Raw genomic sequence first — 25,573 nt, 5'->3', positions numbered from 1 at the left:
TGTGTCTTGGAGTTTGTAGCCTTGATTTTTTTCTTTTCTTTTCTTTTCTTTTCCCCCAGGAGGTAGTTAGTCTGTGAATTCCTTTGAATAGAATTTCATTTTCTATGTTTAGAAGTTCTGAAAATTTTCTTTTATTATTTCCTTTGTTATAAGATTAGGCTTTGTTCCTCCCTGTACTTTTCTTCTGGGAGACTTACAATCCTTAGGTGACTATATTCTCCCTTTGAGATCTATATGTTTTTCTTGCATAGTGAACATATTTTCTTTAAAAATTTAAAAAAAATTTTGGCTTTTCTTCTAGGTTGTCCTTCACTTCTATTTATTTGCATTTCCAATTATTAATATTCCAATTGTTTTCTCTTTTGTTTCTTGAGATTTACCATTGTATATTCAGGTTTTCCCATTCTGTTTTATCATTTTTTGTGTGTGATTTAAATTCTGCTCTCATAATTGTAATTTCTTTTAAATTACTCAGGAGTTGCAAGTTGAGGTTCTATGTTCTGAAATTTCTTAGTGTCCACTGTTTCAGCAAAGGTTAGATCATTTTCCTCTATTTTTTCAGTACTTATTCATAGATTCCTGAAGCAATTTACTAGATAGAAAAGCCATATTCCCTTTTGTTGTTACTGTTTTTCCTGTTGATTTATCTGTAAGTAGTTAAGTTTTTTGAGTTTTCTTTTTCCTGATTGGACAGAGTCAGGTAGTTGCTAATAAGGAAAATAATGGTAGAGGTGAGGGAAAACTATTTCATTTAATTTCTAGTAATGCTTTGAATGTTTGTTTGTTTTTATTCAACATCCATCTTTTTTTTTTTCCCAATCAACAAGTGATTGGCTTGTTTTTTAAGTTATTTTACTTTTGGATGAATCTTGAGATCTTTGCTCTTTGGAGTATATAACTTCATTTTCTATGGTGAAGAGTATTCAGTTTGGGCTTCTTTTCCTTTATAATTGAAGGTCTTCCTCAATTTTCAGAATTTGTTATTATTGGAAATGTTAAATTTAATTACAATGTGTCTCAGAGTTTGCAGCACATATTTATCATTTTCTAAAAAATTCTTTTTTCCTGGAAGTGATTCTGGAAGAATCTTTTGGATTCTTCTGATTGGTACATTGTTTTCTATAAGAAGTACTGGGTCTTTTTGGCATTATTTCTTTTACTGTGGTGTTCAGTTTTTTTGGCCTGTTGTATTTTTTAGGAGACCTATAATCTTTATGGTCTTTATTCACACTATCTTCAGGATCAATTTGTCATATTTATATTGAGATAATGGTGTTTTTTTTTAATATTATTGCTTTTTGCTTTTTTTTCTCCAGATTGTCCTTCATTTATATGTATTTGAATCTCAATCAGTTATTCTTGTTTATTTGTTTCTTTGATAAGACAACATTTTGAATTCAAATTTTTATATTTTGCTAATTATCTCTCCTGTGTGCTATATAAATTATTCTTCCTTTTTTATATCATTCATCTGTTATTTTTTTCATGATCTCTTGGGAATCCTTAAGTTTCCCTGACTTATCACATGATGATTCATTTTTCTTTGTCTTCAATATTTATTCATAGATTTCCAGACACTTTCAGCTGGTCTGGAAGCCTAATTCGTCTCTGTTATTATCTTTCTTGCTAGTTCATCTCCTTATCCTCAAGATGTTTAACTGAGGCTTCTTCCTGAAGTCTTTGGTTAGTCTAGCTTTCCTATTATTCACTATTTAATTCTGTCCCTTTTGATAATGTTTTCATTTAGGAATGAACCTCTGAACTGTCTCAGCCTCCTCCCACACAGTGTAACTCATATTTCATTGATTTCTGTTTCTCCTAAAATGACATCTGAGGGGATTTCCCAGGCCCCAAGTGAATGTCTCGTTGTTTCCATCAAGGTGAGTATTTTTTCACATGGCCACATTCCTGACTTGACTCTGCTCCTTAGTTCTCTAGCTGATATATGGAAATAGAAAGTACTGACACAATGTTATCATAAACTGAGCAAGTGGCTTCTCCTTTTTCCTCTTTTTCTCCTTCTCCCTTTCCCTGTCCTTCGCCTTCTATCTCTTTCTATCCTTTTCCTTTGCCTCCTTCTCCTTTTCCTTCTCTCCTCCTTTCCCTCTTCTTCCTTCTCCTCCTCTTCTTCCACTTTTTTCTTCTGTTTCAAACTAGTAATCTGGCCTGTACAACCTTGTGAGAATACAGTGGACAGTGAGGGAAGGGTTGCTGATTGAACTTATTAATGATTAAGGATTAGCCTTTTCTACTGTTAGTTCATCATATTATTTCCTAGTTAAGAGTTCTTGGCAACCTAACTATAGCAGCATTAAAAAAACTGCTCTGTCTCCCTTGCATAATTCCTATTTTATAAAGTTTTGAGAAGTTGTAAGGAACTGAGGAAATGTCTCATTGTCCATCTTATTGGTCATTTCTTAATATACATTTTAAAAACAACCTAAATAATAGAACTTAAAAGTTTCATGTATAATTTCCCCTTTTGTTCTTCATTGAATCCTAAAATGTTAGTTGATTAATAAGTTTAGGTTAAAGCAGGAAAATTAATAAAATGTTAAAGCATCTATGGGATTGTATGGGTAATAGTTATATTGAAAATATTCTTAAAATAATTAAGAATCAGCATAGATCTTAATAGCAGGCCACTAGAATGAAATAGAAAGAATGTGAAGTGAATATATTTTTGATAAATTCAAAAATAAGGTAATTTACTAATAATATTGAGCGAAGAGAAAATGTCTCAATAAAAACATATTCAAATATAAATAAGAGAATAGTTGAAACATTTTTAGTAGTTTTTCACTGTTTGGATAATAGCCTGCATCCAGTCTTTATATCTGAGGTACATATCTGTGTTTATATTTACTTATAACAATATATATATATATATATATATATATATATATATATATATGTTTACATAAAACCTCACTAATTTAGGTAGGCTGAGGTAAAAGTTAACTGAATTAATAGTTTAAATTGTAGATTATTTAGGAAATCTTATTTTATTATTCTTAAATGTACATATATATATATATACATATATATGTATTTATAGACAGATAGATACACACACATACACACATACATACATATAAATCCTAATCCCTGATCATGGAATGAAAATGAAGTACTAGATTCTCCAAGTCTATGATGGACTGTTTACCAGAATAGACCAGATGTCATCTGGGAACCAGTCTCACTAACTTGGAAAAATTCATGCTTAGGTACAAAGAGATGGCTATTTTGGTTATAGCAAATATTTAAGACTCTTTATTAAGACATAAAGTTACAATGTGCTCATCCTGACAAAATCTAGATTCATCAAATATTCAACTAAGTACTTATAGCAACTCCATACTATGTTAAGTAGTAGAGATACTACTTTTAAAAGCAAATAATGATCATTTACATTTAGCCCTCAGCTAAAATTCTTCTCTGATATCTCAAACTAGAGTGGCTGTTGAATTTTGGACTAATATGATTCTTCCCCCTTCCCACCTCAGTTCTATATAGCTAGAGGAATTTTTAGTACAGGGTTGACAAATAGTCAGTGCTCTGTACCTAAATTCAGAGAACTAAAAGTGAGAAATTTGGCCACTCATTGTTGAATATTTTGGGTAGCAACACATGATTGTGTACTTTATAAAATGTGGAGGAGTTATAATTTGTATTGTGAATTCACATTAAAACTGTGAGGTAATTAGCATACCTAAAATACCAGCCTTATTGTTATCATTCAATTATTTTAGTAGAGTCAAAGTCTTCATGATCCTATTTGGAATTTTCTTGTCAAAGATACTAGAATAGTTTACCATTTCCTTTTCCAACTCATTTTACAGATGAGTAAACCAAGGCAACTAGAATTAATAAATGACTTGCTCACCAGCACTAGCAAGTGTCTGAGGACATAGTTGAACTTAGGAAAATGAGTCTTCCTGACTTCAGATCTGGTACTCTATTCACTCTGCCACTTATAGCTGCCCCTAGAAGTGTTCATCTTAGCTTCCTCACTTCCCCAGGATATGTGCATTCTTAAAGTGCTTGAAAATTTTGTTGTTGCTTTGTTTTTGTTTATGAAACAGACCTCTTCATTCTGTTTTATTTAGCTGTACAGAAAATTCATTTTGAGGAACAGGAAAGTTGAATTAACACCTTATCTAAATGATAATAAATTCTAAACTATATTAAACTCAGAGGGAAGCAAGAAATTTGCCTAGTTTCAACTACCAGTTCTGATACTTACAAGGGTATAACTCTGGATAAGTCATTTCATTGTTCAAAGCCTAAGTTTACCAATCTATAAAACAAGTATTGTAGATTGAACTAGCTGACCTTTAAGGTTGTTTTAGTAGTATAATGGAATACTATAAAGGGTTTATGAAAGAAATTATACACAGTTTAGGATATTTGTCTGAGGCTGTATGGCTGCCCACTCTGATATTGCTTTTTAATGTACTTTGGGAAAGAAAGTATTCTAGGGGAAAAATTGGTTTTGTGTCTCATTAAATGTCAACTTGAGGCATATTACAGCTTCTGTGAAGTCCTGAAGTTCTTTTGAAAAGAATTCAATAGCAAGAATCATTCTATGCTTCTGTAATTGCTTAGGTCTAATCCTCTTTCTGTGTGTAAAAGAAGCTTGGGATAGAAGTGATATTAAAGTAGAATTATGGCAACTGCTCAAAGTTAACTTTTATTCATTTTCTTTGATTTTCTTTCCCATATCTCTTGCTAGTTATAAAAGCTTTTGGTTAGTAATGAAGATATCCCTGTTACTTAAATGACATTCTAAATGATGCTAGACAGAAAAAGGTACATATCTGTGCTTTTCTGAAATGGAGGATATTCTTCATACCACATTATATGTGCTGATGTCCACCAGCACTTAGAGATGGCCATGATTATAGTTGATGTCATGAAAGAAAATGAGAGTGGATAAATGAGGTTAATTCCAATAAACAAGTGAAATTAAAGATCAAGCCTGACCACCCAAGAGTAGGTATCAAAATATACTTACACCTATATTTCTGAGTATAACAAATTGAGAATTGCTTTATAAAGTTTAAATCCTTGTTTATCTACTTATGGAAACTTGGAACTTCCTTCAACTCTCCCTCTTTATTGGCCTTCTCAAATTTTGTTGATTTCTCCTTTTGGCCCTGTATTTGCTCCATGCTATACTGTACCACTTTTAACATTCAGAAAAGTGGCCTAGATCCAAGGTAAAAGATATAATTTTTGAACTCTACTCACATAGGAACCCCTCTTGTATGATATTCCCTCATTCCTTCAGATGGGAAAGGCTTCAACCAAATGAGATATATTTATTAAATGCTTAGCATAGTGCTTGACACATAGTAAGTGCTTAATAGATTCTCTTTCCTCCTCTTTATCAATATTATGGAACTAACCTAATTGTACTCATAAGAAATTATGAAGTTACCCCTTGCCCCTGTTATGCAGTATTGCCTTCTCCTGGTAGTTAATTGTAATAATCAATGCAGTGACCCTTGTGTTCATGCCAAAAAAAAATAAATAAATAAATAGAGGCAGTCAAAAGGAAATCAGACTGAAGAAGATGTATTGGTCAGAAAAGATTTCAAGTGTTCTACTTTTCCTGGTTAAGGCTTTCTGTTTAAAAAACCTTTTCTTATGGAATAAGTTAGGGTATGTTTTTCAGAAAGAGGCCATATTCTTAGATCCAAGTGATGAAGGGAATAGTATAAGGAAGTGCCATGGTTTAGAGGAGCAAAGGATAATAATGAGAAAAGGAGAGGGGCCAACGCAAAAATTACTGACCAAGTAAAATTTCTGCAGCCTAATGATTTTCAAAAACTACTTGCCAAGCTGCATTCAACCAAGGAGTCCCAAGGGCAAGACTGATCTTAGCTCTCCATATTTATAATATGACGTGTAATTAATGCTCTATGAGCCGTTTGCAAGAAAAGAGTTCATTGGTCATCAGTTAAAACATTGCCATGATCATTTCAATTACTGGCTAATTTCTAAATTCGTGAATATATTTTATTTTCATCTTTAAAGTATGATGACATTTCTCTCTGATTCCTCATATTAGTTGACAGTTAAAAGCCCATGACTGTGGACTAACCAATAGATACTCTAAGAACATTTTTCTTTGTGAAAAAGCAAGTAATGAAAGGAATTCACCATCAAAGCATATTTTCACTTATTTTCAGCCACTTTCTCTAGAAGTGATTATTCTAGAACTATTTGAATATTATTATTTCCAACAAGGCAAGCACTAATATGACAACAAATGCTATAGGACTTCTTCATATTGTTGTGTTGAGTTATAATTTTGTTTTAAATTGAAACAGCCAATAGAAAGGAGGATGTTTTCAAAAGTATCTAATATCTCACTTACTAGCTTGTCCGGTTTCTTATCTATGTCTTTCTGAGATTTGAGGCTAACCACAATTTAATAGGGGTGCACTTGAGCATTATTTAATTATTTAATTTTAATTTTATTTTATTAGATATTAGAGATGAAATGTAGTGGGAATTAAGGCCACCCTTCAATATTTTCAGAGTAAAACCCAGGAAATCTTTTTTGTTGGGAAGGGGGGAAATTGTCTATATTTTGTACTTATTGTACTTCCTTACTGAAGTCTATTTTGCTAGGCATGCAATGGGCAACAGTATCAATACCTTAGAAGGCAAATCCCATAAATGTGAAAACATTTTTTTTTCAGTGAATAATTTTTATTCTAACAGCATGGTTCCAAGTGTGTGAGTATCAATGTTATTTGTCCTTCATTCTCAAAGAGGGTGATGACATCAGGGAGGTGGTGCCATAACATGCAAGTGAATTGGATTTAAGTAGGGAGGCCTGTACAAGGTCACCTGTCTCACTTTCCCCTCCACAGCCATATGAATGACAAGAAATGGCCCTGTATGAAATGGTAGAGCTTGGCCTTTTTAATCTAAGGTCTTTAATGAGTCTTAGTTTGATTGAGGTTGCACCCTTTCAGTGATTAAGGATGTGTAGCAACTAAGGCAAAGAATCTAGTCTTTCAAAAAGTGCAAAAGAAAAAAAAAAAAACCCAAACAACAACAACAAAAAACTCAATAAATAAATAAATATATATTTAATCTGAGTCAATCAGTTCTCAAACAATGACCAAATGGGGCTTGGCCTAGGACCTATTGGTAGCCAATCAGTGTTCAAAAAATGCTTTCCTAGAAGGATGTGAATGAAATTAATTTGCAATTACTTAATTTTAATTCATTATCTACTGTTATCTACTAATAAATAAACAGAGTACTGGACTTGTGTGTATATCTGAGTTAGAATCCCAGATCTGACATTTATTACCTATTTGGCCAGGACAAATTAATTAACCTTTCCGACCCTTGATTATTTTCATCTCCAAAAGGAAAATTATTCTACTTTTCTTACTTAAGTGTTGTTTTTAATAAAAGTATTTTATTAGCCTTAATGTCTATGTGACGTCCTATTACTTTTAGAAATATAATCAATAAAGACTTTTAAAAAATAAGTCAGTTTGGCATTGCCATTCATCCATAATCCCATTGATGGCTGGAAATGGAGGAAGCTTTGTTTCCTTTTCTTAAACTCTTTTACCCTCCATCTTAGGACCAATTTTGATCAATATATCCCTTTCTCCATGTTACTAAATAGGTATCTTCTGGTAGGGCCATATGCATGTGTTTTTGTAGCTGTCTGTTGACATATGTCCAGATTTGTAAAGATTTTAATAAATACATGGAATTTCCTTTTTAAAAAATGTAGGATATGATATCTACTACATTACATTTGTTGATGTCCCACCATCACACAGAGATGTCTATTATTCTAACCGATACCATAAAGAAAAATGATGGTGGATAGATGAGGTCAATTGCAGCAGAGAGATGAAGTTTGAGAGCAAGCCTGGCCATCTGTCTCATCACTTTCTCAGGTAATAACATTCTTGAATGGCAAAGCTGCATAATGGATAAAGTGTTGGACTTGGAATCAGTAAGTTCCTCTGCAAATAAGGACTAAAATTTTAGTGAGAAAAAAGGCAAATTCTGACTTAAACATGAGTCTTTTAGAGCTACAGATAGAAGACTGAGGAAATATGTATTTGATCTTAGTCTTACTCTTCTCCTTTGTTAATTGGGACAGATAACATCTGTACAATAGACTGCACAGAACTGTTGTGAGGATCAAATAGATATCCTTCTCTCTCTCTCTCTCTCTCTCTCCATGTGAGGGTATGTGTGTATCCTATACATAGTTCTATCTGATATATGATATATATATATATGTGTGTGTGTGTGTGTGTGTGTGTGTCTGTGTGTATCTGTTGCCAACCATGAACATCAGTTATTATTATTATAATTACAATTCTATTTCCTTTCTGCATCTTGCTTTTTAAGAGTTGTCTAAGAATCAGAGCTCAGGACAAATCTGAACCACAGTCAATGTAATTATACAATTATAGTTCTCAGGGCAACACCTTTGCCAAAAGCCAGGATCCAACCTCACTTACATGAAGAACAGTCCCAGAGCCCACTGCCTATTCCTGTGACATTCAGGTCAATTTCCAAGGTCCCTGAGCTTAGTACAGTTGCTATGTATGTGGATCTGTAGTTTGTCATTCACTTACATGTAATTTTGTCTAAGAAGATAGAGGCAGACAGACAAGTCCCAAAGTGAAGAAATAGTATGTATTTTATGTAGAAAGTTGTTTTCTTCCCCTTACATTTGAGCATGACAGAGTATTTGAAAAGACTTTAAAAAGGAATAGTCACGCTTACTGATGTGATGATATGGGAGAGTGCTAATTCATCTGTGTTTTCTGTTAAAATATATGTATTTCAGTCTATTAAAAAGCACATGCTGAAATGATCTTACTGCTCATAAAAGCAATATTTCAGCTTCGGTGTTTTTTATTCTTTTTTTTAATCAAATTATCTCCCAAAGCATTTTGGCTGAAGTTTATTAACAAGGCAATACAGCTATTAATGCTTTGAGGAGCACTCTTGCAAAGTTAAGTAAGAGACTTGACTTTTCCTATGCATACTGATCATACCTTTGGAAGGGCTAAAAGAACTCGAGATTCTATAGTTGAGTGGTTCTGAATAAAGAAAATTATGTTATTCAGGCTTTTATATGTAATGTTATTAGATATTTGGAGGAGGAGCATTCGGAAGAAAAAACTATCTTACTAGATTTTTAACTGGTATTTCAAGTATCAGATTTCTATAAAAAATCAGAAATTGAAAAGAGCCAGTCTAGTAGAAGGAGTAAGGCTGGGGCTAGAACCTGTTTATATTATCTAGAAACTTAAAGTCTTTTAGAAAAAGAAGAAGAATATACATATACATAATATTTTAGTACCATCCTATTAAGAGGGCAAAAGTGAGATTTAATTTTAAATCTGTCATGTAAGTCATAGACATAAAATGAAAAACCATGTTACAGAAAAGTAAATTATTTTCCACATTTCTTTGCAGTTTTTCAGCAAAGAATAAATCATATGAATCAGCCACTGACCAATCTTTTATGATGTTATTTTTATTGATTTCACACAAAAATATAGAAAAGTCAAGAGAATATTCCTATAATAGATTCTATAGGTAAGTCAAGGGGTACAAAGATAGTCTTTTTGGGTATCATGGCTTAAAGTGCTCTAAATGGAGTCTTTTAGCTGTTAAAAATAGTCTCACCTGTAATGACCAAATAAAAATGGCCAATTTCCAATTTGAATAGCTATATTCTATTTGCCTAAAATTATCCCAGTAATTTCAATTGAAGTTATTCATTTTTCCCCATTAAAAAATAAATTTATTTCCAATTAGTGCTCTGTTTCTATCTTTCTACTGTGAAGGATAATTATTAAATAGCTTCAATGAGATCTTGTGTTTTGAGTATAAGTGTTATGCATAAGTACTGAGCTTGGGCCAGTGATTCAATCATCTCAGTCAATCAACATTTGAACAAGTGTTGTTTGAAAAGAACTGGGTTCAAAGAAAATGATAATGAAAAAAAACCTACAGATAGTTTAGTAGTGGAGATGAGATGAGCACACAAAAAAACAAAATACAGGGCACTATGGTTTATGTGTCATAAATGGTGTAAACAAAATAATCTGGGGATTTAGAAGAGATATAGACTGAATCTGACTTGGGAGCATGAGTAAAAGACGTCTGAAAGAGATGACATTTGAACTGGACCTAGAAATATGAGGAGGATTTGGAGAGGTAAAATTAAGAAAGGAGGGAGAGGGTACTCCAGGCATAACAAATCTAATTAGCCAATAATGTGGAGGCAGGAAAATACGAGGAATATTTATAAAAAAGAAAATAGTTCAGATTGGTCAGAGCCCGGCATAAGTGAAAATAAAAGGGAAAAGTAGACACTAGAACTGGAAAGTTCTAGGATGATGGAAGGTTTTGTATGCCAGAGTAAAGATTCTGGGCCTTATTCCATAGAAAATGGGGAAACACTAAAGACTTTTGAGCAATATACTGATTTGATCTGTGTAAGGCATTGTAGTTGTGGGCTCCAGTTAGACATGATATTGTATCTAAAAGGATTTGTTGACTGACTTATTGTGAAATTTACCCCCAGTTGTAGAAATTGAAACATATTATGCTGAGAAGTGATTATTTAAAACATTATTTAAGACTGAAAGGCATTATTTACCTTTTTTTTTTTTTTTTTACCATTATTTACCAAAAAAAAAAAAAAAGGTTTTTGATGTTTTTCCTGGTTTCAGATACCAGATTTCAAATTTTAGTGGCTACACAATAACACAAACATGCACACAAAATTGCAACATCTTTCAGGATTTAAAGTAATATTATTTATAAGCAGGAGACCCTGAATTCTTTATTTGGAAATATCTGAGTCATTCATTCCTTTGTTCATTCATCAAAAATTTGTTGAACATGGAACAATTCTTTACAAATTAAAATTATTTGTATAGATAAAAGAACGGTTAAATCTCATAATGGGATTCTTTAAAACATTGTCCCTTCTCCACATCAGCTATTTATAAATAGTTGGGAAAATATTTAATATCTCCCAGCTACTTACATTTGTTTTACTTAGACCCAAATTTACAACAAAAATATACAACACATTTTTAAGCATGAAACCATTCCTGCCATGCTTATATCTATATAAACAAATCACATAATAATTAAGAGAAAATGAGTTTTAGTAGGAAAGTATTTGTCTACAACTTCATTTTCCAATTTATGTATTCAAAAGGTGGCCTGAGGGGTACAAATTAACATATACACATATCAGGTATGGCTATAACATGATTTAATTGATTTTTAACAAACAGACCATAACCTCATTCCGAGTAGAAACTTCAGAAAGCTAGACTCATATCCCACCAACTCTTCCATAGATCAAAGCATGGTTAGAGCTCCTTTTTTTATTTTGAAAAAATGCTTTCAGAGCCATTTTATGAGGCAGATAAGAAAAGCAGTTTCATTATATTGATTTTTTTCCTTCACTTACTTTTTTACCTTAAAGAATATTACCCAGATTGTTCATTTACCTTATCTAGCACTTTTGGCTTTGAATGAATGTTAGCTACTTCCAAAAATCAAATCCACTATCCAAGTATAAAGATTTGCTATCAAGGATGCACCACAGACTCTGAAGGAGATTCCAAAAAGTGAGTTCTCCATGTGGTTGAAGCAGTGGTCATGTATAGGCACTGTGCAAAATCAATATATATCTTCCTAACTTTTATTTTTAGAAGAAGTCAACATTAGCCCACATGCATGTTTTAATTAGTTTTTGTCATATTATTTTATAGTCACACTATGGATGTCACATATACCTTGAAAATTAAACCATAGGCTCAAAGTTTTAAATTTTATCCTAGAACTAGCCATTTATTCTAATTTAATTTTGGGTTACTGATTAAGGGAAGTTTAGGATAGACTTTTAAGTACCTATGAGCAAAGGAAGGAAGATTCTGTTGTGGGACTGAGGAGTTATAACTAACAGTCATGACAACTACACCAGTCTCATTTCATGTTGTATCAGCAATTAGCATGCTGGTGTTTACATCTATTTCTAGCAGCATTGTGATTGCTAATATAAGACTTCATCATAGCAGATCACTCCAACTTCAGAGAACAGATGGGTCTGTATATCTTTATCTTTTGAATATAACTTTAATCTTTTACCTTTCAAGTGTACTGTTTGACTAAGTGGGTCTTGTTGGGTTGGTTATATTTCTTAGTTCTCTGAAGTGGATCTAGACATGGGTAGTATTGCTGGAGTATGTATGATATGGTCATAAGTCTTTCCCTCAAAAAAACCTCTCTTTTTTAGTTCCTTTCTCCCTTATTTAGGATATGCATGAGAAGACTTAGATCAAGTAAAAATATTTTGGGACCCCAAACTATCCATATAATAATATAGCTTCACTTTCTTCTACAAAAACTTTATATTTTCCAACATATATATCAATGATAGTCACATAATTCGCAAGTAAAATATTTCAGGAATAATATTAACCTTTTCTATAATAAAAAATCAATTTAGAAAAGACTGTGATATAAAAGGGAGATGAATATTGCTTCTTCAGTGATCTGCCTAAGTATATTTTTTGCCTCATTGAAATAAAAAGTTGTAAGATACATTGAATGCAGAGAACTGCCTCTTGATTCAGAAGGCTTGGTTCAAATCCAGCCTCCTATGCTTGCTCTCTCTGCAATCTTGGGCAAGATATTTAACATCTCTGATTTCCTCACATGTAAGATGGTGACTTTTGAGATTATTTCTGGCTCTAGAGTAATCTGTCACTAGACTTAAGGGACCAGTGTTGAGTCCTAGTAATTGTAAGTATGGACAATTTATTTCACCTTTCTGTTCAGAATTCAACTCCCTGATTTGTAAGATGGAGAAAAGAATATATAAAGGTGTAGATGCTCTCTTGGATCTTATCTTCACTATCTTGATCTTGTGAGTTGGTTTTCCAAAAGAGTCACTGCTAACTAGGGTTTTACTCACTGGTAGTCCTGTGAGTGGGTATTTCTAAAACTATATCTCACAAGTTCCTTCAAAATCTTAACCTGTTAATCAGCAGACACACTACCTCTTAGCAAAAACAGTAGTTACAAAATCCATTTCCCTCTCCTCTTCCTACCTAATGATTCAATCTCCCATAGATATTCTGAGATAAGAGTACATAGAAAGGATAAACTCAAATTTAGAGCACAATGGTGGTGAGGCATAAGTGTAGTAAAAGCAAGCCACCACTCCTAGTATTTTCATTCTTAGTAAAATTTCATGCAGATCTCCTTAGTTTAGTGACCATGCTAGTTGGGTTTCTCAACTGGGTTCTTGGGATAAACTCATTTGCCTGATGCTAGAGGTCTAGTTTGTTGAAGCTGTTTTTTCCTTGAGTAACTTCCTCTCTGTATCCATGTATATAGTTAATGTTTCCACTCCTTCAACTTTACCTAAATTTCTTTTAATTGTTAAAATCTTGAACTTTTAGATGAAGTGTATCCTGTTTTACTTTTACAGTCTTTCTTCTCTTATCCCCAAGTCTCTTCTTTAAAGTATCCTGAAACTTAGAGCCTCTTAAACTCCTCATAATGTGGTTTTAGTTAATTTATTTTATTTATCTAATCTTTTCTCCAGTTATAACCAAAACAAATTTTTTGCATTAGTTTTTAAGATTTTTGTGTCCTAGGTTCTCTCTCTTATCCCTGCCCACAATTAAGAAACCATATGTGAAGTTATGCAAAAAAGTTCCCTAACAGTCAAGTTGTGAAAGAAAACATGGATCTCTATTATTGATCACAAAATAATAGAGAATTTTGATTATATTAAGTTAAAAAGATTTTGTACAAACACAACTAATGCAGACAAGATTAGAAGAAAAGCAATGAACTGGGAAAAGATTTTTACATTCAAAGGTTCTGATAAAAGCCTCATTTCTAAAATATATAGAGAATTGACTCAAATTTATAATAGTTCAAGCCATTCTCCAGTTGGTCAAAGGATATGAACAGACAGTTTTCAGATGAATAAATTGAAACTATTTCTAGTCATATGAAAAGGTGCTCCAACTCACTATTGATCAGAGAAATGCAAATTAAGACAACTCTGAGATACTACTATATATCTCTCAGATTGGCTAAGATGATAGGAAAAGATAAGGGTGAATATTGGAGGGGATATGGGAAAACTGGGACACTGATACATTGTTGGTGGAGCTGTGAATGGATCCAACCATTCTGGAGAGAAATTTGGAACTATGCTCAAAAAGTTATCAAATTGTACATATTCTCTGATCCAACAATGTTACTATTGGGCTTATATCCCAAAGAGATCTTAAAGGAGGGAAAGGGACCCACATATGCAAAAATGTTTGTGGCAGCCCTTTTTGTAGTGGCTGGAAACTAGAAGCTGAATGGATGTCCATCAATTGGAGAATGGATGAATAAATTATGGTACATGAATGCCATAGAATATTATTTTTCTGTAAGAAATGACCAACAGAATGATTTCAGAAAGACTTACATGAACTGATACTAAGTGAAATGGGCAGAACCAGGAGATTGTTGTACATGACAATAAAAATGCTATACAATGATCAATTCTGATGGACGTGGCTCTCTTCAACAATGAATTGATTCAGACCAGTTTCAATTGTTCAGTAATGAAGAGAGCCATCTATACCCAAGAAGAGGACTGTGGGAACTGAGGGTGAACTACAACATAGCATTTTTACTCTTTCTGATGTTGTTTGCTTGCATTTTTTATTTCCTTCTCAGTTTTTTTTCTTTTTAGATCCGATTTTTCTTGTGCAACAAGATAACTGTATGTATATGTGTAAATATATATATATATATATATATATATGTATTTTGGATTTAATATACATTTTAACATGTATTGAAATACCTGCCATCTAGAGGAGGGGGTGGGGGGAAGGAGGGGAAAATTTGGAACAGAAGGTTTTGCAAGGAACAGTCAGTGTTAAAAAATTACCCATGCATATGTTTTGTAAATAAAAAGCTATAATAAAAAATAAAAGAAGAAAAAAGAAAACATAGATCTCCCACCTTAATGAAAATAAAAACCCTCAAGAAAAAAATTAATTAAAAATAAAGAGATAGAAAGAGTAATAGAGAATGCTTTGATCTACATATTTAGACTCCATCAGTTCCATCTCTGGGTATAGATAGGATTTTTCATCTTAAGTCCTTCAGAGTAGGTGTGAATGATTGTACTATTGAGAATAATAAAGTCATTTACAGTTGGTCAACCCAGAACATTGCTATTACTTTGTATACAATCTATTTGACTTTGTTCATGGTGGACTTTCTAGGTTTTTTTTTCTCCGAGAGCATCCTGCTCCTCATGTTCCAGAGAACAACAATATTCCATCAGAAAAACTTGCTTGGGAATTTTTTTTATAATTCCTATTGCTAATTTTATTTCTTCCCAGTTTATTCTCTCTCTCCTTTTATCCTGTCCCTCCTCAAAAGCATTTTTTTACTGACCACTCCCTCCCTAATTATGCCCTTTCTTATATCATCCTCCCCACCTTCCCATATCTTATTCCCCTCCTAATTTCCTGCAGGGTAAAATAGATTTCTATCCCTTTATTAAGCATGCATATTATTTCCTATTTGAGCCATTTCTGATGAGAGTAAGGTTCACTCACTCACCCTTTCCTTCTCCTCTTCCCCTCCACAATAAAAGCATTTTCTTGCCTCTTTTTTAATGGCAGATAATTTGCACCATTCCCCTTTTCTCTCTTTCTCTTTCTCCAAGTACATTCTTCTCATACCCCTGAATTTCATCATTTTTTTAAAAAAGGTATTATCCTTTCATGTTCAACTCAAACCTGTGACTCTGTCTATATATACTCGTTCTAACTGTCCTAATAGTGAATGAATGAGTTACAAGTATCATCTTCCTATCTAGGAATGTAAACAGAAGCATGAGAAGATAGTAAAATGATATCATAAGAGTGTGGATCAAGGCATACTTCACCTGACATGGTCAAAATGTCTATCTATTTTAATTGGTTTTGCATTCTTATTATAAGGAAAAATTCCATTAAGAGGTGTGTCAATAGGAAACAAAATCACTATAACAAAAAGCATTGCTGAATTATTAAAAAAAAAATAAAGCTCTTCTGTCAGCCTTAGTCTGTAGAATAGTGTTTTTATAAACTTAAAAAACTTTCAGCTATTATTGTTAACATCTCATTCTGTTCATATTTTTCAATGGGATTCAGAAAGAATCAGTGCTGGGACGAGTGCTATTATGATGTTTTTTTGCAAAGGTGTTTAAAATAATGAGATTTTTGTAACTAAAAGTAAATCTATCCTTTCCAACCTTACTCAAAGCATCCTTATTTAAATGTCAGTAGCTGATATCACAGCAGGGATAATATGTACCTAATCAAATTCCCATATTACATTGCTTTCCTTAGGACTCTATATTCTGAAAGCTTTTTGTCCTATGTAGTTTGGAGATTATGTTGTATTTGATATACTGAGTATTCTTTTGAAGAAAATATGATAATGGCACAAGTGAGTTTTTACAAATAACATTCTACATAAGACCTTTCCTTCACAATCACACAACTGACTGAAAGGAGTATAGATTATCTCCCAGCTTTATTTTTTGCTGGAAAAAAAAAATTGCTTCAGGAGATCAAAACATAGGCTTAAAAATTCCCCTCCAGCAAAGTGTGACTCAGGTACATTTTATGATGATACAAAATTGCTTGGTAGACAAAACTTATTATTTCTAACCCTATATTTCTTATCTCTTTCTTTCTTTTCACATACTCATCACACAGGTTCCAAAAAGGTGGCAGGAAGTTTCAAGGTGAGGCTGGAGAGGTGAATATTTGTTCTAGGGTATAGTTACTAGAGGTACTGAGAGAACCCAAGGTAAGACTTTATCTAAGGCATTTGTATTGAAGCCCAGAAGAGCAGAAAATAGCCTGGAGGGGAATAAATGATGACCAATATAGGACTCTCCCCAAATGGAGGCCCCAGAAGAACTTACAAATGGGAGAGGGAGACTGGAATGGTAGAATGGCGTTAACAAATAAGTGATGAGATATGGTTTTGACATCTATAAATTTGGAGGGGAATGATCAGATTATGACAAGCAATTGGATAAGTAAAAAGTTTTTTTTTTAAAATTAAACAGCCAATGCAAAAACATAGTGATATAAGCCAAGAACTGAATAGGATAAAGACAGTATGTTTGGTTGCTTTGGGGGAATTACATAGTATTTTTAATGATCCAAAAGAGTTCCTTAACACAGAATATATATTTTAGAACTAATATTCTTCCAATGATGGTATGTGGCTCAGAAATATGGACAATGGTGATGGGATGATGATGATAGCTCATATTAATATATCTTTAAGGTTTATAAAGCAATCTAATGTCACCTCATTTGATTCTCAAAACAGTCAGGGGAGTTAGGTGCTATTATACCCATTTTATAGTTGATGAGAAAATTGAGATTTGTAGCAGCTAAATGACTTTTCCAGGTCATACAGCTTTCAATGATCTGAGTAAAGATTTGAACTCAGTTCTTCCTCACTTTAGCACTACCTAACTGCTTAGGAAAATCAGAGTCCATGAAGAGTCAAAATTGTGACTTCCCTAAAATATTTTAGAACAGATTATTAAACAGATAATTTTTGAGCATTTAGAAAAGACTGGTAATTAGCAGAAGCAACTTTGGCTCATAAAGAACAACTCATTTTCCTTTATGATAGGATAACTAAATTGGGAGATCAGGGAAATTTCAGACACAATTAGACATAATGTATTTTGACTTTAGCAAAATATTTGAAAAATGTTCCCAAGCTAGATGAATAATATAGAAAAATATGGACCAGATGACACTGTTAGACAGATGTGCCACTGGTTCAACAATAATGCCCAACTAAATGGTTCTATATCAGCCAACATGGTGATCAGTGACATGGTGCAACAAAATTCTAGTTTTGTTCTTATATTTTTAAGCGTTATCATTTATATTATTATAAAGATAAAAATAAAGAAGAATAATTACAAAATATGTAGATAATGCTGATAGAAGTAGCTAAAATGACAAAATTCAAGCTTTAAAATGATATTATTATTGCAAAGAATGCTAGGTCAAAATTAAGAATATTATTTTTAATTTGAATAAATATAAAATTTTGCACTGTCTCAAAAATAAATTATACAAAGATGGGAAACTGTCTTGCAACATGTGAAAAACATTAAATTCAGCAAACGTACTAAAGAATACTATAAAGATGTCATTATGCTAAGTACTAAGGACACGTGGGCAGCTAAAAGGCACAATGCATAGATCAGTGGGCTTGGAATTAAAAAGATTCATCTTCATGAGTTCAAATCCAGCCTTAACTAGCTGTATGATCCTAAGCAGGTCACTTAATCCTGTTTGCCTCAGTTTAAAATGAGCTTCAGAAAGAAATAGCTAACCACTCCAGTATCTTTGCTAAGAAAACTCCAAATGGGCTCATAAAAAGTTAAGAATTGAACAAGAGGAAGATATGAAGGGAAAAAAATTAAAATTATTTCTTAGTTAAATATACAGGTGCATGAAGGGGAGTTATGTTTCCTTTTAGATAATTCCATATTACCTAATATCAATTGTGGCCTTGCTGAAACAAAATAATTGTTTTATTCTTCCCTAATTGATCATAACATTTCCCACAGAGGCTATTACAAATCTTTTCTTCTTTCCTTAAGCATTCTACACCATCTTTTCCTCCTCTTTCTCAACAGAATACCTTGCTTTATACTTTAATGATGTACTCTGGACATACTCTGAGGATCTTTATCCCAATTACCATTGTCACTTCCATTTATATATCAGGCTTCCAAAATTAGACTGTTTATATCCCTCCTATCTTAAGATCCTAGGGATCTCCCTTTCTTCCCCCACTTACAACCACAGGGATCAGTAACAATTCTTTAATGCCACTCAAGCCTTCACTAGTGTGAGCACCAAGTGCTTAGGTGAGAAGCATTAAATTGCTTTTACAAGAGTGGTATTTCTTAAAGTGAAACAGTAAGAACACTATTGGTATAAATACACCCCCACCCCAATATGTGATAAATTCTCCCACAAATATATTCAGAGTCTTGGGAAAGTAGAGCTCAGGCTTAGAAAGCACATGTGGCAAAGAGGTAACAAAGCTCTGGTTGCTACTTCTTTTTTCCCCTTTTGTGGGGAGAAAAGTTCCCTTTAAATATGATAAATCTATATCTATCTGTCTTTGACTCTCAATAAGTCAATACTGCTGCCAGGTAACCAGGGGAATATCATTTATGCATGATGTGAAGGTGGTATCGTCCTCGATACCCTTTGAAAATGGAGATCCTTACTATGCCCAAAGGGCTATCAAACTGTGCATACCCTTTGATCCAGCAGGCTCTCTACTGTCTAGCAAAGAGATCATAAAAAAAGGAAAAGGGCCCAAATATGTGCAATATGTTTGTAGCAGTCTTCTTTCTAGTGGCAAGGAAATGGGAAACTAAGTGGATGCCCATCAGTTGGGGAATGGCTGAATAAGTTATGATATATGGATATAATGGAATATTATTTTTGTATAAGAAATGATGGCCAAGCTGATTTCAGAAAAGCTTAGGAAGTCTTACATGAACTGATGCTAAGTAAAGTGAGTAGAACCAAGAGAACATTGTGTATAGCAACAGCGAGATTATGTGATGATCAATTGTGATGGACTTGTTATCTCTTTTCAACAATGAGATGAATCAGGCCAATTCCAATAGACTTCTGATGGAGAGAGCCATCTGTATTCAAAGAGTATTATGGGGATTGAATGTGGGTGTGTATTTTCATTTTTTGTTGATGTTTGCTTACTAGTTTTTTTCTTTCTCATTTTTTCCCTTTTTGATCTTATTTTACTTGTGCAAAACCATCAGAAACAAGATTAAAAGGGAAGTACAAAGCTGGGGAAAATATCTTTACAGCCAGTATTTCTGATAAAGGTCTCAGCTCTAAAGTATATGAAGAACTGTGTCACATTTATAAGCACACACGTCATTCCTGAATTGATAAATGGTTAAAGATGGTTTTCAGATGATCAAATTAAAGCCATTTATACTTATATGAAAAAATTCTCTAAATCACTGTTGATTAGAGAAATGCATTAAAACAACTCTGAGATACCACCTCATACCTTCCATATTGGCTAAGATGGCAGGAAAGGATAATAAATGTTGCAGGGGATGTGGGAAAACTGGGACACAAATGCATTGTTGATGGAACTGCGAAATGATCCAACCATTCTGGCGAGCAATCTGGAAAGATTTACATGAACTGATGCTGAGTGCAACAAACAGAACCAGGAACACATATAACAGCAAGAATGTGCAATGATCACCCATTAAAGACTTCCCTTCTAGCCTTCCCTTAGTGTTAAGTGATCCAAAGCAAACCCAATAGACTGAACAGAAAATGCCATCTGAATCCAGAAAAAGAATTAAGGAGACTGAATGTAAATCAACACATTCTATGTTCACTTCTTTTTTCTGTTTTTTTTTTAAATCTCTCCATGTTTTTTCTCATTTGCTATGATTTTTGTCTCCCAACATAATTCATAAAAATGTATTTAAAAATAAATAAACTAAAAAATAGCAAAGTGATATTCCTAAAGGATAATTCTAACTATAACAGTTACCTGAACAAAAAGCTCTAGTGACTCCTATTGCTTACAGAATCAAATTAAACATGTCCAAAATAAAACCATCATTTCCCCCTCTTCTTTTTTACTATTAGTGTCATCACTATAATCTCAGTCACTTAGATTTGGATTATCAGTATCTTCCTCTCACACATGACATATTCTATTGCCAAATTTTTTTTCTACTTCACATCGTCCATATAAGCCTCATCACTTCACTCACAGAGCCATAAACCAGGGGCTGGTCCAAGTCTTTTCCATTTTTAATCTACCCTCTATATCACCTGTCAATATATTTTTTTCTGAAATTTAGAATTATCCCCCTGCTCAGTATACTACAATGCTTTTCTCTTATTTCCAAGATACACTTTTCTGTTTGGCATTTAAAGCTCTTCCTATTTTTCTAGGCTTCTTACATTGTACCTCTCTTAATATTCTCTCATTCATCTCAAGTCCCATCTTCTTAAAAAGGTCCTCAATCTTCTTCTGCTCTACTAATCATGATAGTTTCTTCCCCTCTTACTTTACTCTTCAAATACTTTTTATGTACTGACAATGTATCTAGTTAGTTATAAATTATTTTTCCCTTGAAAATGTACATTGGCTAAGAGAAAGGACTGTTTTTAATCTTTCTTTGTATTTCCAGAGCTTAGTTGAATAGCAGGCACTTAGTAGGTACTTGATTAGTATTCCTTTATTGAATACTTGACATTTAAAGACTTCTAGTTTTCCCTTGTGTCAATTTTTGCCCCTTTAATCCATGATACATAATGCATCCATTATGTATCTTCGTAATCTTCCTAATGGAGAGTTCTGATCATGTGATTCTCTTCAAAACTCTTCAATGGCTCCCCATTTTACTCGGGATAAAAATACCTTCTTTGCCTGGCATCCAAACATTTCCATAAAATATGACCCTTACTACACTTACTTCAAGTCTGTTTTTATGCTTTTGTCCTTCATAGGCTTTGTGTTACAAACTAATCAGTTTTCCATTTCTGAATTCTTGCCTTTTTTTCATTTTCAGATGTTTGCTACTGACATCTATTTCTTATTTTACTACTCATTGATCTTCTACAGAAATTCTTCCTATCCTTACTGAAGATCCAACTTGGGTGCTACCTCCTCCAGGAAGCTTTCTTGACCCTTTTAGTTGGAAATTGACTCCAACTGGAAGTGATTTCTTCCCATTTGTGGTCTTGTATACTGAATTCAATTGAATTTAACCACAAAAAAATAATATATGTCCAAGTACAAGACAGTCAGCAAGACATTGAATATGATATGCAAAATAGACATAGTCCTGAAGGAAATGTGTTTCCTAGACACTTGCCATATTCATTTTGAATTATAGTATTTATTTCACATTTTATCTTCTCTACTAGATTCTAGGGACAGTGAAATAAAGCGATAAATAGAATGGGCTTGAAATCAGGAAGATACACTTTCCTGAGTTCAATTCTGGCCTCAGATACTTACTAACTTAAGGGGTGTAACCCTGGGCAAGTCACTTTACCATCTGCCTCAGTTTCCTTATCTGTAAAATGAGCTGGAGAAGGACATGCCAAACCCTTCTAGTATCTCTGCCAAGAAAACTCCACACAAAATCAGAGAGGCTCAGACATGACTGAGAAATGACTCAACAACAATCAGACTCTAAATAAGCTGTTTGAGGACATAAGTTGTGCTTTGTTCTTTGTGTTTTAATAGTAAGTGCTTAACAAATAATTGAGGAATTTGTTGAATATCTGTCTTAGATACTTAGCTTACAAAGAAAGGCTATATAGTATAGTGGAAATTTTCCTCATCTATAAAATGGTGAAAATAATGGTATCTACCTACTGGGCTTGTTATGAGGATAAAATTAGATAATATTTATAAAGGTCTTTGAAAATCTTAAAGCACTATATGCTAATATTGATTCTATATAGCACAAAACATTATATGCTTATGCTAAATGTGAGTTGCTATAATAATAATTATTATTATCAATTTCAGTATTATTATACTGAATATTCAGTATTATATAGTAATACTAATGTAATACTATAAGTAATTAAAGTTCTAGTCTTGACTCTTTCATTTATTTGCTATTCAACTTTGGGCAATTTATTTGACCCTTCACAGCCTGATTTCTCAGAGGTAAAATGAGAGTATTAGGCTCTGTTATCTTGAGCACTTTCCAAATCTCCGCATATAATTTCTCATCTACAATTCATCACAAGTAATCATAGAATAGAATCATAAAAAAAGAAAAAGAATTAGATTAGCAGTTAAAAAATCTTGGCCTTACACTCCATAATATTATTTATTAGTTCTAGAATATTAAACAATCATCTTTACATCTCTAGGATTCAGTCCCCTTTTAATGCAGGGGATTAAACTGTTTGAAGGCAGCTAGGTGGCACAATGGATTGAGAATTAGGCCTGGAGTCAGGTAGATTCATCTTCACAGTTCACATCCAACCTCAGACATTTACTTGCTGTGTGACCCTGGGCAAGTCACTTTAGCCCTGCTTGCCTCAGTTTCTTCATCTGTAAAATGAAATGGAGAAGAAAATAGAAAAACCACCCCATAGTCTTCGCCAAGAAATTTCCAAATAGGATCTTGAACAGTCGAGTACAATCAAACAATAACAGCAAACCATATGATCTTTAACCTCCCTTTCTATTCTGACATTTGCTCATTTTTTAACATGCAGCTTTTAGTTTGATCTGACCTTTCACTGGTTTTCTGCTACCTTTGGCTTATTTTCAACTTTCTTGATTAGCTTCTGCTTCAGGTAATAAAATCTGGTGCATCTGGCCAAGCCTGCAAACCTCAATTCTAATTCCTACTATCTCCAAATTCTCTTATCTATCTAATTATCCAAGGGTAAAGGAGGGTGGCCTTGGCTTTTTTCTAATTTATTTCCACTTCTGAAGTCCCGCCTCTTCCTACTCCTATTTGGATATGGGGCTGACATTACCTAAACTCTGAAGGATTTAGAGTTTGATCAATGGAATCTTAGACATAATCTACCTCACTCAAGCTAATCATTTTATAGATGAGAAAACTGAGGCCTACATGGTTAAAAAGTGATTTTTTCAAAGTAAGAAGTAGAGTTGACATTCAAAATCAGGTCGTCTGACTATAAATCCACCATTCTTTCTCCTCTTTTGCACTGTCTCTCCTCTCTCTGAGCAGTTTTGGTGGCTAGTGTCCATCTGATTGGATGGGTTAACATTTCTAATCTCCATGGGCCCTATTATTATAGTTTCTTTGCCCTTACTTGTGTTTGCAGCTCCTTTCAATTTAGTATTATTGGCACAGAACATAAGCACAAGGCTTACTCCCTCTTCTAGATCATTAAACAAGATGCTAAATAACTTCAGGCCCTGCAATATTCTCTTTGCACTTCTCCCAGAAGAGAAATGGCCATTTATCATTAGCTTTCATTGGGCTCCTTCAGACTCTTCTGTTAAACCTAAGTCCATTTAAGTTATATTTGTGAGTTAACATTCACAACCTTATACAAGTGTAAGAATCATAGTAGGCCTTTAGAAGTAGTGTTCAGAAGAAGTTAGTCTGGGTGGGGAAGAAATCAGACAGTGAGCAAGTAAGAATTATAAAACAAATGGGAAACATGATTCACAGCACTAATGATGCTCACTGACACCAAATGAATCATGGCTGAGACATCTGGAAATGTGGGAAGAGCTAAAGAGAGCCTTTATTTTAAACAGACTGATAAATATTTTGTGCAGTGGGGAAGGTGTTAAGGAAAAGGGAAGAAAATGGCATCATCCTCCAGTTTATCTTTGGATTCTGATTCCTTTAGATCTGAGCATTGAATACCATTCAAAAATGTTTTTTGTTATTTTTTTCTTCTAGCTCATCTCCAGTTGATCTTTCACAGAATAACTAACTAAAGGAAAGATTTTTCTTATGGAGGAATTAAGAGGTTGATGATGATGATGATGATGATGATGATGATGATGATGATGATAGTAATAACAATAATAATTCTACTACTACTATCACCACAACTCCAAAGTCCAGCATATAATCTATTATCACCATAAAGGCCAAAAGAAGAGGCAAACTAAGGGAAAATTAAAAGGGTGATGTACAATCAGCACTTTACAAACAGGTTAAAGCCTGTGTCCTAATCTGTTTTAGAGACTGGGTCCATGAGTGGCTGTTGCACTTCTAGCTTGGACAAGAAAGGGAGATTTAATCTCAAAAAATAAACCAAAAAATACATTGAGGACATGAGACCTTTTTACTTTGTGCCCTTACTCTATTAAAAAAGAAATAACTGGAAATAGATCTTACCAGTTATAAATAAGGGTTTCATACTTGTCTTTTGTCAACAGTACACTCAGTTTGATTTTACCACAAAATCGAGAGAGAAAGCAAGAGAGAGAGAGAGAGAGAGAGAGGGACAGAGAGAGAGAGAGAGAGAGAGAGAGAGAGAGAGAGAGAGAGAGAGAGAGAGAATGAGATAATAATAAATAATAAGACAACTATAGGAATTTTAATACTTCCTAGTTAGAGGGAAGAAAATTAATGACCACATAAAAACACATCAAAATACTAAAAAAAAATACTCCATGTATTTCACCAACTAACAGATGACAAATTATGTGTAACAACACAAACCTTCAAAAATTCTAGAGAAAGCAACCAATCATAATAATATGGACATAGAGCCATTTATAATGGCAATTCAGGGGCAAGTCATTACCACTAGAAATTATATATGAGTTATCTTTAAAAGAGACTGGACTTAGTGATCAGAGAGAATTATTCAAGAAAACAGATGCAACTACAATGTCACATAACAGCCTATACATGTTTAGTGCT

The 25,573-nt window shown here is 33.3% G+C and overlaps 1 protein-coding gene and 1 long non-coding RNA gene across 2 annotated transcripts in view; one reads left to right on the top strand and one right to left on the bottom strand.

Annotated features, from left to right (window-relative positions):
- The window catches only part of CCDC178 (coiled-coil domain containing 178), a 610,238-nt gene that overhangs the window by 2,997 nt on the left and 581,668 nt on the right, over positions 1-25,573 (bottom strand). The gene's annotated exons all lie outside the window — the stretch shown is intronic.
- On the top strand, positions 1,753-16,865 carry LOC116420591. Its single transcript, XR_004230958.1, has 3 exons — positions 1,753-1,880; positions 7,775-7,943; positions 16,836-16,865. It is a non-coding gene; the product is annotated as an uncharacterized LOC116420591 (long non-coding RNA).

The sequence above is a fragment of the Sarcophilus harrisii genome, chromosome 1 (genome assembly GCF_902635505.1).
Source record: "Sarcophilus harrisii chromosome 1, mSarHar1.11, whole genome shotgun sequence".
Classification (NCBI taxonomy): domain Eukaryota; kingdom Metazoa; phylum Chordata; class Mammalia; order Dasyuromorphia; family Dasyuridae; genus Sarcophilus; species Sarcophilus harrisii.
This window is presented reverse-complemented; position numbering and strand designations above follow the sequence as displayed.